The sequence below is a fragment of the Leiobunum rupestre genome, chromosome 8 (assembly GCF_980474605.1).
Source record: "Leiobunum rupestre chromosome 8, qqLeiRupe1.1.hap1, whole genome shotgun sequence".
Lineage (NCBI taxonomy): Eukaryota > Metazoa > Arthropoda > Arachnida > Opiliones > Sclerosomatidae > Leiobunum > Leiobunum rupestre.
The window spans coordinates 33,154,079-33,164,854 of NC_143391.1; positions in this window are offsets into that span (position 1 = coordinate 33,154,079).

Genomic DNA, 10,776 nt, shown 5'->3' on the forward strand with positions numbered 1-10,776 from the left:
CCGACCTCTATTTCAAAAGGTATATGTTGAATAAACAACGGGAGCCAACAAAAATACATGTTTCAAGTATAGTTTAGCAGCCTAGAATACGGAACTCGTTCATCACGTACAGTTTAACTAATCAAAAAGGTTAAATGTAAACGAATATCAAGATTCTGAGGGGCGATTTGAAGAAGGTTTGTCGAAGCCACCAGTATCCGCGTCCATTCAAACCTACTTACGGTGTAATAATTTTTTGAAATGGCACCCTTTAACACGTTACATCCCCATGGAAAATACCTTTCACGCATATACTTATGACTTATTAAGTGTAATTTCAGCGTAAGCGGAAATTTAACGGCGTATTTTCTGTTTACATGATATTAGCGCTTTCTCTTCACATATTTTCTTTTTCCAAAGTAGTCTGTTTCTAAGCGCGTTGACGCAACACCCGTAGGAGTATTACGCAAACTTTCGTAACACTTTGTGTAGAACAAATTCTTTGATAATACACCACTTTGATGTCCTCTTTATGAAAAATGTCTTTAGTAAACCGTGAATTTGTCTTAAGACACCATCTACCACCATATAAATTTAATTAAGTACGAAAACTCGAAAAAGTCTATGTAATAAATAAAAATAACTACATTCGCTCTTAACACAAGTGTGTATCACAAGTATATAATATATCTATTAGTAGCACTAGTATATAATATATCTATTAGTAGCACAAGTATATAATATATCTATTAGTAGCACAAGTATATAATATATCTATTAGTAGAACAAGTATATAATATATCCATTAGTATTACAAGTATATAATATAGTAACACAAGTATATAATATATCTATTAATATCACAAGGATGTAATATATATATTAGTATCACAAGCATATAATATATATATTAGTATCACAAGCATATAATATATATATTAGTATCACAAGCATATAATATATATATTAGTATCACAAGCATATAATATATCTATTAGTATCACAAGCATATAATATATCTATTAGTATCACAAGGATGTAATATATCTAATAGTATCACAAGTATGTAATATATCTATTAGTATCACAAGCATATAAAATATATATTAGTATCACAAGCATATAATATATCTATTAGTATCACAAGCATATAATATATCTATTAGTATCACAAGCATATAATATATCTATTAGTATCACAAGAATATAATATATCTATTAGAAGCACAAGAATATAATATATCTATTAGTATCACAAGAATATAATATATCTATTAGTATCACAAGCATATAATATATCTATTAATATCACAAGCATATAATATATCTATTAGTATCACAAGCATATAATATATCTATTAGTATCACAAGCATATAATATATCTATTAGTATCACAAGCATATAATATATCTATTAGTATCACAAGAATATAATATATCTATTAGAAGCACAAGAATATAATATATCTATTAGTATCACAAGAATATAATATATCTATTAGTATCACAAGCATATAATATATCTATTAATATCACAAGCATATAATATATCTATTAGTATCACAAGCATATAATATATCTTTTAATATCACAAGTATATAATATATCTATTAGTATCACAAGCATATAATATATCTATAAGTATCACAAGCATATAATATATCTATTAGTATCACAAGCATATAATATATCTATTAGTATCACAAGCATATAATATATCTATTAGTATCACAAGCATATAATATATCTATTAGTATCACAAGCATATAATATATCTATTAGTATCACAAGCATATAATATATCTATTAGTATCACAAGCATATAATATATCTATTAGTATCACAAGCATATAATATATCTATTAGTATCACAAGCATATAATATATCTATTAATATCACAAGCATATAATATATCTATTAGTATCACAAGCATATAATATATCTATTAGTATCACAAGCATATAATATATCTATTAGTATCACAAGCATATAATATATCTATTAGTATCACAAGAATATAATATATCTATTAGAAGCACAAGAATATAATATATCTATTAGTATCACAAGAATATAATATATCTATTAGTATCACAAGCATATAATATATCTATTAATATCACAAGCATATAATATATCTATTAGTATCACAAGCATATAATATATCTTTTAATATCACAAGTATATAATATATCTATTAGTATCACAAGCATATAATATATCTATAAGTATCACAAGCATATAATATATCTATTAGTATCACAAGGATGTAATATATCTAATAGTATCACAAGTATGTAATATATCTATTAGTATCACAAGCATATAAAATATATATTAGTATCACAAGCATATAATATATCTATTAGTATCACAAGCATATAATATATCTATTAGTATCACAAGCATATAATATATCTATTAGTATCACAAGAATATAATATATCTATTAGAAGCACAAGAATATAATATATCTATTAATATCACAAGCATATAATATATCTATTAGTATCACAAGCATATAATATATCTATTAGTATCACAAGCATATAATATATCTATTAGTATCACAAGCATATAATATATCTATTAGTATCACAAGCATATAATATATCTATTAATATCACAAGCATATAATATATCTATTAGTATCACAAGCATATAATATATCTATTAGTATCACAAGCATATAATATATCTATTAGTATCACAAGCATATAATATATCTATTAGTATCACAAGAATATAATATATCTATTAGAAGCACAAGAATATAATATATCTATTAGTATCACAAGAATATAATATATCTATTAGTATCACAAGCATATAATATATCTATTAATATCACAAGCATATAATATATCTATTAGTATCACAAGCATATAATATATCTTTTAATATCACAAGTATATAATATATCTATTAGTATCACAAGCATATAATATATCTATAAGTATCACAAGCATATAATATATCTATTAGTATCACAAGGATGTAATATATCTAATAGTATCACAAGTATGTAATATATCTATTAGTATCACAAGCATATAAAATATATATTAGTATCACAAGCATATAATATATCTATTAGTATCACAAGCATATAATATATCTATTAGTATCACAAGCATATAATATATCTATTAGTATCACAAGAATATAATATATCTATTAGAAGCACAAGAATATAATATATCTATTAGTATCACAAGAATATAATATATCTATTAGTATCACAAGCATATAATATATCTATTAATATCACAAGCATATAATATATCTATTAGTATCACAAGCATATAATATATCTATTAGTATCACAAGCATATAATATATCTATTAGTATCACAAGCATATAATATATCTATTAGTATCACAAGAATATAATATATCTATTAGAAGCACAAGAATATAATATATCTATTAGTATCACAAGAATATAATATATCTATTAGTATCACAAGCATATAATATATCTATTAATATCACAAGCATATAATATATCTATTAGTATCACAAGCATATAATATATCTTTTAATATCACAAGTATATAATATATCTATTAGTATCACAAGCATATAATATATCTATAAGTATCACAAGCATATAATATATCTATTAGTATCACAAGCATATAATATATCTATTAGTATCACAAGCATATAATATATCTATTAGTATCACAAGCATATAATATATCTATTAGTATCACAAGCATATAATATATCTATTAGTATCACAAGCATATAATATATCTATTAGTATCACAAGCATATAATATATCTATTAGTATCACAAGCATATAATATATCTATTAGTATCACAAGCATATAATATATCTATTAATATCACAAGCATATAATATATCTATTAGTATCACAAGCATATAATATATCTATTAGTATCACAAGCATATAATATATCTATTAGTATCACAAGCATATAATATATCTATTAGTATCACAAGAATATAATATATCTATTAGAAGCACAAGAATATAATATATCTATTAGTATCACAAGAATATAATATATCTATTAGTATCACAAGCATATAATATATCTATTAATATCACAAGCATATAATATATCTATTAGTATCACAAGCATATAATATATCTTTTAATATCACAAGTATATAATATATCTATTAGTATCACAAGCATATAATATATCTATAAGTATCACAAGCATATAATATATCTATTAGTATCACAAGCATATAATATATCTATTAGTATCACAAGCATATAATATATCTATTAGTATCACAAGCATATAATATATCTATTAGTATCACAAGCATATAATATATCTATTAGTATCACAAGCATATAATATATCTATTAGTATCACAAGCATATAATATATCTATTAGTATCACAAGCATATAATATATCTGTTAGTTTCACAAGCATATAATATATCTATTAGTATCACAAGAATATAATATATCTATTAGTATCACAAGCATATAATATATCTATTAATATCACAAGCATATAATATATCTATTAGTATCACAAGCATATAATATATCTTTTAATATCACAAGTATATAATATATCTATTAGTATCACAAGCATACAATATATCTATAAGTATCACAAGCATATAATATATCTATTAGTATCACAAGCATATAATATATCTATTAGTATCACAAGCATATAATATATATATTTGTATCACAAGCATATAATATATATATTAGTATCACAAGCATATAATATATCTATTAGTATCACAAGCATATAATATATCTATTAGTATCACAAGCATATAATATATCTATTAGTATCACAAGCATATAATATATCTATTAGTATCACAAGCATATAAAATATCTATTAGTATCACAAGCATATAATATATCTATTAGTATCACAAGCATATAATATATCTATTAGTATCACAAGCATATAATATATCTATTAGTATCACAAGCTTATAATATATCTATTAGTATAACAAGCATATAATATATCTATTAGTATCACAAGCATATAATATATCTATTAGTATCACAAGCATATAATATATCTATTAGTATCACAAGCATATAATATATCTATTAGTATCACAAGCATATAATATATCTATTAGTATCACAAGCATATAATATATCTGTTAGTATCACAAGCATATAATATATCTATTAGTATCACAAGCATATAATATATCTATTAGTATCACAAGCATATAATATATCTGTTAGTATCACAAGCATATAATATATCTATTAGTATCACAAGCATATAATATATCTGTTAGTATCACAAGCATATAATATATCTATTAGTATCACAAGCATATAATATATCTGTTAGTATCACAAGCATATAATATATCTATTAGTATCACAAGTATATAATATATCCATTAGTATTACAAGTATATAATATAGTAACACAAGTATATAATATATCTATTAATATCACAAGGATGTAATATATATATTAGTATCACAAGCATATAATATATATATTAGTATCACAAGCATATAATATATCTATTAGTATCACAAGCATATAATATATATATTAGTATCACAAGCATATAATATATCTATTAGTATCACAAGGATGTAATATATCTAATAGTATCACAAGTATGTAATATATCTATTAGTATCACAAGCATATAAAATATATATTAGTATCACAAGCATATAATATATCTATTAGTATCACAAGCATATAATATATCTATTAGTATCACAAGCATATAATATATCTATTAGTATCACAAGAATATAATATATCTATTAGAAGCACAAGAATATAATATATCTATTAGTATCACAAGAATATAATATATCTATTAGTATCACAAGCATATAATATATCTATTAATATCACAAGCATATAATATATCTATTAGTATCACAAGCATATAATATATCTATTAGTATCACAAGCATATAATATATCTATTAGTATCACAAGCATATAATATATCTATTAGTATCACAAGAATATAATATATCTATTAGAAGCACAAGAATATAATATATCTATTAGTATCACAAGAATATAATATATCTATTAGTATCACAAGCATATAATATATCTATTAATATCACAAGCATATAATATATCTATTAGTATCACAAGCATATAATATATCTTTTAATATCACAAGTATATAATATATCTATTAGTATCACAAGCATATAATATATCTATAAGTATCACAAGCATATAATATATCTATTAGTATCACAAGCATATAATATATCTATTAGTATCACAAGCATATAATATATCTATTAGTATCACAAGCATATAATATATCTATTAGTATCACAAGCATATAATATATCTATTAGTATCACAAGCATATAATATATCTATTAGTATCACAAGCATATAATATATCTATTAGTATCACAAGCATATAATATATCTATTAGTATCACAAGCATATAATATATCTATTAATATCACAAGCATATAATATATCTATTAGTATCACAAGCATATAATATATCTATTAGTATCACAAGCATATAATATATCTATTAGTATCACAAGCATATAATATATCTATTAGTATCACAAGAATATAATATATCTATTAGAAGCACAAGAATATAATATATCTATTAGTATCACAAGAATATAATATATCTATTAGTATCACAAGCATATAATATATCTATTAATATCACAAGCATATAATATATCTATTAGTATCACAAGCATATAATATATCTTTTAATATCACAAGTATATAATATATCTATTAGTATCACAAGCATATAATATATCTATAAGTATCACAAGCATATAATATATCTATTAGTATCACAAGCATATAATATATCTATTAGTATCACAAGCATATAATATATCTATTAGTATCACAAGCATATAATATATCTATTAGTATCACAAGCATATAATATATCTATTAGTATCACAAGCATATAATATATCTATTAGTATCACAAGCATATAATATATCTATTAGTATCACAAGCATATAATATATCTGTTAGTTTCACAAGCATATAATATATCTATTAGTATCACAAGAATATAATATATCTATTAGTATCACAAGCATATAATATATCTATTAATATCACAAGCATATAATATATCTATTAGTATCACAAGCATATAATATATCTTTTAATATCACAAGTATATAATATATCTATTAGTATCACAAGCATACAATATATCTATAAGTATCACAAGCATATAATATATCTATTAGTATCACAAGCATATAATATATCTATTAGTATCACAAGCATATAATATATCTATTTGTATCACAAGCATATAATATATATATTAGTATCACAAGCATATAATATATCTATTAGTATCACAAGCATATAATATATCTATTAGTATCACAAGCATATAATATATCTATTAGTATCACAAGCATATAATATATCTATTAGTATCACAAGCATATAATATATCTATTAGTATCACAAGCATATAATATATCTATTAGTATCACAAGCATATAATATATCTATTAGTATCACAAGCATATAATATATCTATTAGTATCACAAGCTTATAATATATCTATTAGTATAACAAGCATATAATATATCTATTAGTATCACAAGCATATAATATATCTATTAGTATCACAAGCATATAATATATCTATTAGTATCACAAGCATATAATATATCTATTAGTATCACAAGCATATAATATATCTATTAGTATCACAAGCATATAATATATCTGTTAGTATCACAAGCATATAATATATCTATTAGTATCACAAGCATATAATATATCTATTAGTATCACAAGCATATAATATATCTGTTAGTATCACAAGCATATAATATATCTATTAGTATCACAAGCATATAATATATCTGTTAGTATCACAAGCATATAATATATCTATTAGTATCACAAGCATATAATATATCTGTTAGTATCACAAGCATATAATATATCTATTAGTATCACAAGTATATAATATATCCATTAGTATTACAAGTATATAATATAGTAACACAAGTATATAATATATCTATTAATATCACAAGGATGTAATATATATATTAGTATCACAAGCATATAATATATATATTAGTATCACAAGCATATAATATATCTATTAGTATCACAAGCATATAATATATATATTAGTATCACAAGCATATAATATATCTATTAGTATCACAAGCATATAATATATCTATTAGTATCACAAGGATGTAATATATCTATTAGTATCACAAGGATGTAATATATCTATTAGTATCACAAGGATGTAATATATCTATTAGTATCACAAGGATGTAATATATCTATTAGTATCACAAGCATATAAAATATATATTAGTATCACAAGCATATAATATATCTATTAGTATCACAAGCATATAATATATCTATTAGTATCACAAGCATATAATATATCTATTAGTATCACAAGAATATAATATATCTATTAGAAGCACAAGAATATAATATATCTATTAGTATCACAAGAATATAATATATCTATTAGTATCACAAGCATATAATATATCTATTAATATCACAAGCATATAATATATCTATTAGTATCACAAGCATATAATATATCTTTTAATATCACAAGTATATAATATATCTATTAGTATCACAAGCATATAATATATCTATAAGTATCACAAGCATATAATATATCTATTAGTATAACAAGCATATAATATATCTATTAGTATCACAAGCATATAATATATCTGTTAGTATCACAAGCATATAATATATCTATTAGTATCACAAGCATATAATATATCTGTTAGTATCACAAGTATATAATATATCCATTAGTATTACAAGTATATAATATAGTAACACAAGTATATAATATATCTATTAATATCACAAGGATGTAATATATATATTAGTATCACAAGCATATAATATATATATTAGTATCACAAGCATATCATATATCTATTAGTATCACAAGCATATAATATATATATTAGTATCACAAGCATATAATATATCTATTAATATCACAAGCATATAATATATCTATTAGTATCACAAGCATATAATATATCTTTTAATATCACAAGTATATAATATATCTATTAGTATCACAAGCATATAATATATCTATAAGTATCACAAGCATATAATATATCTATTAGAAGCACAAGAATATAATATATCTATTAGTATCACAAGAATATAATATATCTATTAGTATCACAAGCATATAATATATCTATTAATATCACAAGCATATAATATATCTATTAGTATCACAAGCATATAATATATCTTTTAATATCACAAGTATATAATATATCTATTAGTATCACAAGCATATAATATATCTTTTAGTATCACAAGCATATAATATATCTATTAGTATCACAAGCATATAATATATCTATTAGTATCACAAGCATATAATATATCTGTTAGTATCACAAGCATATAATATATCTATTAGTATCACAAGCATATAATATATCTGTTAGTATCACAAGTATATAATATATCCATTAGTATTACAAGTATATATTATAGTAACACAAGTATGTAATATATCTATTAATATCACAAGGATGTAATATATATATTAGTATCACAAGCATATAATATATATATTAGTATCACAAGCATATAATATATCTATTAGTATCACAAGCATATAATATATATATTAGTATCACAAGCATATAATATATCTATTAGTATCACAAGCATATAATATATCTATTAGTATCACAAGGATGTAATATATCTATTAGTATCACAAGGATGTAATATATCTATTAGTATCACAAGGATGTAATATATCTATTAGTATCACAAGGATGTAATATATCTATTAGTATCACAAGCATATAAAATATATATTAGTATCACAAGAATATAATATATCTATTAGAAGCACAAGAATATAATATATCTATTAGTATCACAAGAATATAATATATCTATTAGTATCACAAGCATATAATATATCTATTAATATCACAAGCATATAATATATCTATTAGTATCACAAGCATATAATATATCTTTTAATATCACAAGTATATAATATATCTATTATTATCACAAGCATATAATATATCTATAAGTATCACAAGCATATAATATATCTATTAGTATCACAAGCATATAATATATCTATTAGTATCACAAGCATATAATATATCTATTAGTATCACAAGCATATAATATATCTATTAGTATCACAAGCATATAATATATCTATAAGTATCACAAGCATATAATATATCTATTAGTATCACAAGCATATAATATATCTGTTAGTATCACAAGCATATAATATATCTATTAGTATCACAAGCATATAATATATCTATTAGTATCACAAGCATATAATATATCTTTTAGTATCACAAGCATATAATATATCTTTTAGTATCACAAGAATATAATATATCTATTAGTATCACAAGCATATAATATATCTGTTAGTATCACAAGCATATAATATATCTATTAGTATCACAAGCATATAATATATCTATTAGTATCACAAGCATATAATATATCTATTAATATCACAAGCATATAATATATCTATTAGTATCACAAGCATATAATATATCTATTAATATCACAAGCATATAATATATCTATTAGTATCACAAGCATATAATATATCTTTTAATATCACAAGTATATAATATATCTATTAGTATCACAAGCATATAATATATCTATAAGTATCACAAGCATATAATATATCTATTAGTATCACAAGCATATAATATATCTATTAGTATCACAAGCATATAATATATCTATTA